General features: G+C 36.5%; 1 protein-coding gene across 1 annotated transcript in view; it reads right to left on the minus strand.

The window, feature by feature from the left end:
• Window positions 1-9,826, minus strand: part of STAM (signal transducing adaptor molecule (SH3 domain and ITAM motif) 1) — a 71,750-nt gene that overhangs the window by 30,324 nt on the left and 31,600 nt on the right. The window lies entirely within an intron of this gene.

Genomic DNA, 9,826 nt, shown 5'->3' on the forward strand with positions numbered 1-9,826 from the left:
CATGCACAGGTGAAAAACTCCATGAAACTGGTCAAAAAGTGACCAGGGCAATATGCTAAAGAGATCCAAAGTTCACAGTTGTCAGAGATGAGACCACAGTGAAGCATCTATTGAAAATCCAGAGCATTCAGTGGATATACAGGGGAGTTCAGACCCTAGCAACGCAGCTCAACCATACCTACACATGGCCTAACAACATAAGCCACAGACAAATGTAACAATTTCTGAAAAATAAAGTCCAACACTCCTTAACAGGAATACAACACCTGATGCTCAACAATGTAAAATTCAAAATACTAAGCATTCAATAAAATGATATGAAAACATGATATGAAGAAGAACACTATCACACACAACTAGCAGAAAATTCAGTCAACTGAGAATGCAGAAGTAACAAAGATGATGAAATTAGCAGTCAAGGACTTTATATAAGCTATTAAAGTATGCTGGAAATCATCCACATAATCATGAAGAAATAATATATTAAAAAGTGCCCAGATAAAACTCTAGAGACAAAAAAATATGTAAAGTTGAAAATGGATGGAATTAATCAGGTAAGAATGAAAGATCAGTAAATTTGAAAATATGCTGAAAGTATCTAAACTGAAGTACAGAGAGAAAAAAATGAAAAAATTTAACAGAGAGCCACCACTACAAATACTTTTAAGAAAGAAATGAAAATAAAATAGCTTGGGTGCAGTGGCTCACACCTATAATCCTAGCACTTTGGGAGGCTGAGGCGGGCAGACGGCTTGAGCCCGGAAGCTCGAGACCAGCCTGGGCAACACTGTGAAACCCTATCTCTACAAAAAAAAAAAAATACAAAAATTAGCCAGAAATGGTCCCAGCTCCTAGGGGCGCAGGGAATAGCCTAAGGTGGAAGGTTCACTTGAGCCCCAGAGGTCAAGGATGCAGTGAGCTGTGATGGCACCACCGTACTCCATCCTGAGAGACCACCGTACTCCATCCTGAGAGACAGAGTGAGACCCTGTCTCAAAAAAAAGCTTTAAATTAAAAAAATAAATAAATAAATAAAAACTATTTGGTTGATACACAAAAGACAGAAAGAGAAAACAGAAGAAACATAACCAATCATCTAGAAAAATGGCAGATTAAGACTGTAATCCAACTATACTTGTATCAATTCACTACCGTTAGCAGTTTTCATAACAAGGAATACTAACAGGGATAAAGAGAGACAATACATAATAATAAAATGGTTAAGTACCCCAAGAAAACATAATTCTAAATGTGTATGAACACAATAATAGAACTTCAAAATATATAAAGGAAACATCGATAGAGCTGAAAGGAAAAACAGACAAATCTACTGGAAACTTCAACATGCCCCCTCAATGACTTGATAACACAAGAAAAAAAATTACCGATAAGGAATACTTGAATGGCACTATCATACAACGTGACCTGACTGGCATTCCACAACAATCCACCCACCCATGGCACTATACCCATTTTTTCCCATGTACATGGAAAATTCAACAAAATGGACTACATTCTGTCCTATAAAACAAACACCGATAAATTTAAAAGGACTAAAGTCATACAAAGTACATTCTTTGACCATAACAAAATTAAACTACAAATTGATAACAAAATGATAGCATAAAAATATCCAAATATTTGGAAATCAAGTAACATATATCTAACGCTTACATCAAATGAAATCACAGAACCATAATTTCCCTTAAGGACATGAAAATGAAAGCACACTATCCAGTATTCTGTATAAGAATGTTCACACAGGCTCTGCTCATAGAGTCAAAACCTGGATACAATCCAAATGCTCATCAACAGATGAAAGGATAAACTGCAATATATTAACACAATGTAATACCTCTTCCCAAAAAAACAGGAATATTGATACACACAAAAATATGAATTCATCTTAAAAACATACTTAGTGCTAGACACAGGAGTACTAACAATACCATTTCATTTTATGGAATTCTAGAAAAGGAAATTTAATCTATAGTGACAACGCATATTAGTAATTGCATAAGGTAGAAGGAACTTTTGGGAGTGATTAAATGCTATATTGGTTGGGGTGATACTTATATAGATGTATATATTTGTCAAAACGCATCAAACTATCAAACCATACATGTACAAGAGATGCATTTTTTTGTTGTAGATAAATCATAGCTCAGTAAAAACAGACCTATTTAAATGACAGGTCAAGCATGTAGCAAACATGCATTTTATGGGGATGTTTTATGTAATTAGTGATAATAGTAAAGCAGAGTAACCATTCATATAACCTATGAAACATCATGTGCTTAGGCTCTCAAAAATTATATAATAGCAAAGGACTCATTCAGTGTTCAAAACATTCACAGCAAACCAAGTCCTCCACTTACTGAAGTTCAGTTCCTTGCCCATGATGCCAGTTACCAGGCAGTAATAGGCACTAACAAGATTCATACCTGTCACTCTTAAACATGCTATGTTCTGGCCACAGATGTGTCTCCCAATAAATTAAGATAACATAAACAGGGAGTCTTTATATAAGTCAAAAGGATAGCCTCAAAATATTAAATTATCAGATTAAAATGACACACATTTTCCTCTAATAACACATTGTCAACATCTATAAATTATTTCAACTAAAAATAATACAATATATTATTCTCAAGGGCATATGGACATTACACAGGATAAACAATGTTAAGTCACAAAACAAGTCTCTACAGATTTAAAAAGATAAAAAAAATCATAGAAAGTATGTTCTCCAAAGACAGTAGAATAAAATTTGAAAGAACAAAGAAATGTAGAAAATTAAAATATGTGAAAATCAACATCCTCCTAAATAGCCAATGGGTCAAAAAAAAAAATCACAGGGGAAATCAGAAAATACTTTGAGATTAATGAAAAGGAAAACATAACCCAAGAAAACTTAAGGGTATAGTAAAAACAGTGCCCAGAAGGAAATTTATACCTATAAGCACCTACATTTAAAAAAAAGATGATCTCACCGGGCGCGGTGGCTCAAGCCTGTAATCCCAGCACTTTGGGAGGCCGAGTCGGGTGGATCACGAGGTCAGGAGATCGAGACCATCCTGGCTAACATGGTGAAACCCCGTCTCTACTAAAAAAATACAAAAAACTAGCCGGGCGAGGTGGCGGGCGCCTGTAGTCCCAGCTACTCGGGAGGCTGAGGCAGGAGAATGGCATGAACCCGGGAGACGGAGCTTGCAGTGAGCTGAGATCTGGCCACTGCACTCCAGCCTGGGCGACAGAGCGAGACTCCGTCTCAAAAAATAAAGATGATCTCAATACTATCTCACACCCATCAGGATAGCTACTACAAAGAAAAACAGAAAAAATCTAAGTGTTGACAAAGATGTGGAGAAATTGAAACACTTGTGCACTGTTGGTGGGAATGTAAAATACTACAGGTGCCGTGTAAAACAGTATAATGGTTCCTTGAATAATTAAAAATAGAATTACCATGTGCTCCAGCAATTCCACTTCCGGGTATATACCCCAAAGGACTGAAAGCAGGCAGGGTCTGGAGAAGATAGTGGTGCACCGGTGTTCACAGCACTATTATTCGCAATAGCTAAAAGGTGGAAGCAACCCAAGTGTCCACAGACACATAAATGGATAAGCAAAATGTGGTATATACATACATGGAATACTATTCAGCCCTTATAAAAAGGAAATTCTGACATATGCTACAACAGGGATGACTCTTAAAGCCATTACGCTAAACGAAATAAGCTGGTCACAACAGGACAAATGCTGTATGATGCCCCTTAGATGAGGTACTAAGAGTAGTCAAAATCAAGGCCAGGCACAGTGGCTTGCACCTATAATTCCAGCACATTGGGAGATGAAGGTAGAAAGATTGCTCCAGCCCAGGTGTGTGAGACCAGCCTAGGCAATATAGTGGGACCCTGTCTCTACAAGAAATTTTTAAAATGAGCCAGACATGGTGGCACACACTTGTAGCTACAGAGGCTGAGGTGGGCAGATCACTTGCTGCAGTGAGCCATGATTGTGCTACTGCACTCCAGCCTCAGTGGCAGAGTGAGACCATATCTCCAAAATAAAAAAAAATAAAAAAAAAAAAAAGAGTAGCCAAAATCATAGACAGAAAGTGGTTGCCAGGGGGCCTGGAGAGCAGGGAATGGGGAGTTGTTGTTCAATTTTGTTCAATTGTTTAATGGGTATACAGTTTCAGTTTTAAAGAGTTCTGCTACTCGGGAGGCTGAGGCAGGAGAATGGCATGAACCCGGGAGGCGGAGCTTGCAGTGAGCTGAGATCGCACCACTGCACTCCAGCCTGGGCGACAAGAGCGAGACTCCGTCTCAAAAAAAAAAAAAAAAGAGTTCTGGAGGTAGATGGTGACTATGGTTCACAACATAATGCAGGTATTCAATACCATTAAGATGGCAAATTTTATGCTATGTTTATTTTGCTACAATCTAAAGAATTGGGGAAAAAGATCTCAAATCAGTAACCTAAGATTATACCTTAAGAAACCAGGAAAAAGAGCAACTAAACCCAAAACAAGCAAAGCAGAAGGAGGGAAACAATAAAGAGAGGCAATAAATGAAACAGACAACAGAAACACAATAGAGAAAAGCCAATGAAAACAGAAGTTTTTTTTTTTTTTTTTAAGGATCAATAAAACTGGAAAACCTTTGGTTAGACTGGCCAAGAAAGAAAGGTGGCTCAATTTATTAGAATTAGAAAACAAAGAGGGAACATTACTCTCAACCTTACTGAAATAAAGAGGATTTTAAAAAACACTATGAACAACTTTATGCCACCAAATTGGATAACCCAGTTTTAAAATGGACAAATCCCTACAAAGACAGGAAACTACTGAAACTATGGTATGCTTACGTGTTGAAAGAAAAAAAGAAAAAATAAAAGAAACTGACTTAAGAAGAAACAGAAAATCTGAATAGAGCTATGTAACAAGTAAAAAGACTAAATTACTGATTAAGAAAACCTCCCACTAAGAAAATCTCAGAACTAGAAAGTTTCACTGGTGAATTCTACCAAATGTTTACAAATTAACATCAACTCTTCATTTAAAAAAATACATAAATTAAACATCAAAATTAAAAGCTTTTGTGCATTAAGGGACACCATCAATAAAGAAAAGTCAACCCACTGAATGGCAGAAAATATTTCCAAATCATATACATGACAAGAGATTAACAGCCAGAATACATAACGAACTCCTACATCTCAACAACAAACAACAACCCAATTCAAAACTGGGGAAAGGACTTGAATAGACATTTCTCCAAAGAAGATACACAAATAGCCAATAAGCACATAAAAAGATGCTCAACATCACTAGTCATTAGGGAAATGCAAATCAAAACCACATTGAGACGCCACTTCACACTCACTAGGCTGGCTATGTTTTTAAGAAAGGAAAGATACCAAGTATTGGAGGGGATGTAGTGAAATCAGAACACTCGTACATCGCCAGTGGGAATGTAAAATGGTGTAGCTACTGTGAAAAGTGTGGTAGTTCCTCAAAAAATTAAGTATAATCACATATAATCTAGCTGGGACTCTAACCAATATCTGTACACCCATGTTCAGAGTAGTATTAATAGTATTCACAACAGCCAAATGTCCATCAACAAAAGAATGGATAAACAAAATGTGATATACAATGGAATGGTATTCCGCCTTAAGGAAATTCTGACACACGCTATATATACAACATGGATGGACCTTGAAACCATTATGCTAAGTGAAATAAGCCAGACACAAAAGCACAAATAATTCTATGTTTCCACTTACATGAGGTACCTAGAATAGACAAATTCATAAAGACAGAACGTAGAAAAAAGTAACTAGTGGCTAGGAGGGGAAATGGAGAGCTATTATTTCAAAGGTATAGAGTTTCTACTTGGGATGATGAAAAAGTTCTGAAAGTGGATAGTGGTGTTGGTTGAATAATACTGTGAATGTACTAAATGCCAATGAATTATGCACTTAAAAATGATTTAAATGGTAAATTTTATGTTACATATATTTTACCACAATAAAATAAATGAAGTACTAATACCAGCTATAACATAAATGAACCTCCAAAAAATTATACAACATAAGATTGGGCGCAGTGACTCACACCTATAATCCCAGCACCTTGGGAGGCCGAGGCAGGCGGGTCACCTGAGGTCAGGAGTTCGAGACCAGCCTGGACAACATGGTGAAACCTCATCTCTACTAAAAATACAAAAACTTAGCCAGGCACAGTGGCATGTGCCTATAATCCCAGCTACTCTGGAGGCTGAGGCAGGAGAATTGCTTGAACCCGGGAGGTGGAGGTTGCAGTGAGTTGAAATTGTGCCACTGCACTCCAGGCTGGGTGACAGAGCTAGACTCTGTCTCCCCAAAAAAAAAAAAAACAACAGTACACCACATGAAGAAAGCTGGTCACAAAAGAACACATATTGCAGAGCTCCATTTATATGAAATGTCTGTAATAGGCAAATCCATACAGATACAAAGTAGATTAGTAGTTTCCAGGAATGAGGAGAGGTGGCAATGGGAGTGACTGCTAATGAGTACAGGTTTCTTTTTGGGATGACGATTGTTCAGTAATTAGATACTGTTGAACAAACTTATGAACACATTAAAACCCACTGAATTGCATATTCTAAAATGGTAAATTTGATGGTATGTGAAATATATATATATTTATAAAAGTAAAAACATTTATCGAGCAATTTGAACTCCAATGAGCCCTGGAAAGTAAAGCAATATGCTTAAGTATAATTAGTTAGCACTGTAATAAATACAAAAAATCCTTTTTAATAATTATATAGAAAAATTAGGATACAAGGTAGGATTCCTGATTTTAAGGATTCTCAACTGCCTGTGAGGCTGCTTCCACCTAAAGAGCATGAAGGGAGAAACAACACACAAAAGAAGTAATATTTATTGAATGTCTATTATGTGTCAAGCATTTGATTTTTTTATTCTAAAACTTTTTTCTTCTACTTTACTGATTTTGTAAGATATTAAAATTTTTGGATAGCAGCATCATTAGACTGAAGAAACTATGTACTTTAACACTATTATTTAGATTTGGCCTTTTTCACAGTTGGACTTATTTTAGGAGCCAGGGTCTGCGATCCCATACTAACTTGCAGTTGTGACTACCATGCTGACATAAAAACACAAAACAATCACTTCAAGGCATGGTAAAGGCCAGATAAAAAGAATTATTTGAATGCTAAAATTAAAATCAGTAAAAAATAATCCAAAGATGATTCAGCTGAATAAACATTTTAGAAAATAATCCTGTACACTTTATTTACCAAATTTTAAATAAAATTGATTATGTATTTTGTTTACAAATCACTTTTTTATTTTTAAGGTAAGAAACCTGTGGCTTTTGGAAAGGATGATGGGGAAAGGTGTATTGAAATGAAATTATTCCTTTTTATTTTAGACATTCCAATGTTGTTTTACCACAGCCAATTGTAAAAACCAAGGCAAAGACATCTTTGGCACCAAAATAAAATCGGTTACTGAACCATTAAAAGGACAGAGCTGCAAAGCCAGTAAGAATGCTCCTAAGTGCTGATGAACACCTTGTTTGTGCAAACACAGCAGTATCTTTTTAGATACTAGCTTAAAAATCCCTTCAGAATTGTCTACAAAACAGAATTTACCCACTATTATGAACTATCTCATTCTGTCCTATGCATTTTTAATTCAGTTTTCAGTATGTCCACCAGATGGGTAATACTGAACATACACATATATATATATATAAAAAATTATTAAATCTTACCATGCAATTCAAAGTATGGTTAAAATACTATTTTTTAAAAGCTATGGGGACTATAAGTGAATTTAATGTAAGTATACTTATGGCTATTATCTTTCCAATGACAAATGAAAGTTGATTACAAGCATGGTGTCTATGTAATTCATCCTCTACACAAGCACCCTTTTGAGAGTGAAAGGGGGTGCTCACTGGACATAACAGAGGAACAGCAGGCACAAACTACAATTGTCCAAGGCAAACTGGATGTTATGGTCACAAGAGTCAAAACTGTGTTCATCCACAAAATCATCTTTTTATGACTAGATCTGGGTCATATAGTTTGTAAGACGGTAAAGGAAAAGGGGGCAGTATTTCTATACCGATACAGCTTCTAAAGTCTTTTCCTCGAATCACAGACCAGACAGAAAACAGACTTTGCAGGAATGTACATAACCACCTACACAGCATATGTCAGCTGATGAACTGGAAGCATCAAATTGAGTTTCATTATTTACTAGTATTACTCCAACCTGCCTCAACAAACTGCACTGTCAGATTCAAAGAAAGTAGATTTAAGATGGAGCTCCTCTCTATCACATCCTCCCTACATCCACTCCCGATCCATCATACCACTCTCAACCATTCAGTTTCTATGTGAAGTCGTAACTACTAAAAACAAGTCAGCTCATGCCTGGAAGTAAATTAAAATTAATCAATCAATCTTCAGACCGAAATATCCAAACTGTGCTTTCTTTTGCAATAGACCTATCTAATTTCTGAAACAAAACACAAACTCTGCAGAACTTGAAGCTCTTAAGGCAAATGTGCAAAGGACAGATTTTTTTTTTTAATGAATTCTATCAGCAGTCACTTCTCTGATCTAACGGTAAATTAAGAAAACTTCTCATTTTTGCTCATTCATCTTGTTGGAAGTACTCAGATAATTTGATTCTACCACATACAGTACTATTTGTATATATCAGTGCTAAAGGATACCAACCCTTTCGATTAATCTAATTAGGTAAGCAAGACTTTCAGGGTAAATCACCTCCATAAAAATTAGAGTGGCACTGGCAAAAAAAAATTCAATAGGTACCAAAGAACTCTGTTCATAATACTTTCCATAACTAATGTTCATTAATTACCTTCTAGGTGACAAGTATTATGCAAGGGTTTAGGAATAAAGCAGTGAACAAGAGGAGACTGACTCTGCTTCATGAAGTTCATAGTCTAGCCTAGTGTCTTTTTCTAAAACTTAAGTGAATCCCTGTATAAGTTAAAACTGTGACATAAACATAATTGTCCAAACTTTATATAAACTACAATATCATGTTTAAAACCATCAATTTCAGAAAATGCTACTATCTTTTTTTTTTTTTTTTTTTTGAGACAGTCTCACTCTGTCTCCCAGGCTGGAATGCAGTGGTACGATCTCAGTTCACTGCAACCTCCACTTCCCAGGTTCAAGCAATTCTCCCACCTCAGCCTCCCAAGTAGCTGAGATAACAGGCGGGCACTACCATACAAAGCTAATTTTTTTCTTTTTAGTGGAGACAGGGTTTCACCATATTGGCCAGGCTGGTCTCGAACTCGTGGCCTCAGGTGATCCACCCACCTTGGCCTCCCAAAGTGCTGGAATTACAGGTGTAAGCCATCGTGCCCAGTCAGAAAATGCTATTGTCTTTAATTTGGCTTTTATGAATTTTCATAAACTAAAAGCTTTATCAGGCCATGTGTCTAAAACCAAGCCATGAAAAGGCACCATGAAAGAAAATCTTCATGACTACCTAGTCAGTTAACATTCCATATCTGTCAGCTGTTCATATTTATAAATATGCACAAATGGGTACATCTTTCAACACAGAACAGTTTTTTCCATGTCAAAAGTCATAATTAAATGTTAGATTAAAAAATGAAGTAACTTGGCCGGGCGCGGTGGCTCAAGCCTGTAATCTCCGCACTTTGGGAGGCCGAGACGGGCGGATCATGAGGTCAGGAGATCGAGACCATCCTGGCTAACACGGTGAAACCCTGTCTCTACTAAAAAATACA

This window comes from Colobus angolensis, unplaced genomic scaffold (genome assembly GCF_000951035.1).
Source record: "Colobus angolensis palliatus isolate OR3802 unplaced genomic scaffold, Cang.pa_1.0 Scaffold63, whole genome shotgun sequence".
NCBI lineage: Eukaryota > Metazoa > Chordata > Mammalia > Primates > Cercopithecidae > Colobus > Colobus angolensis.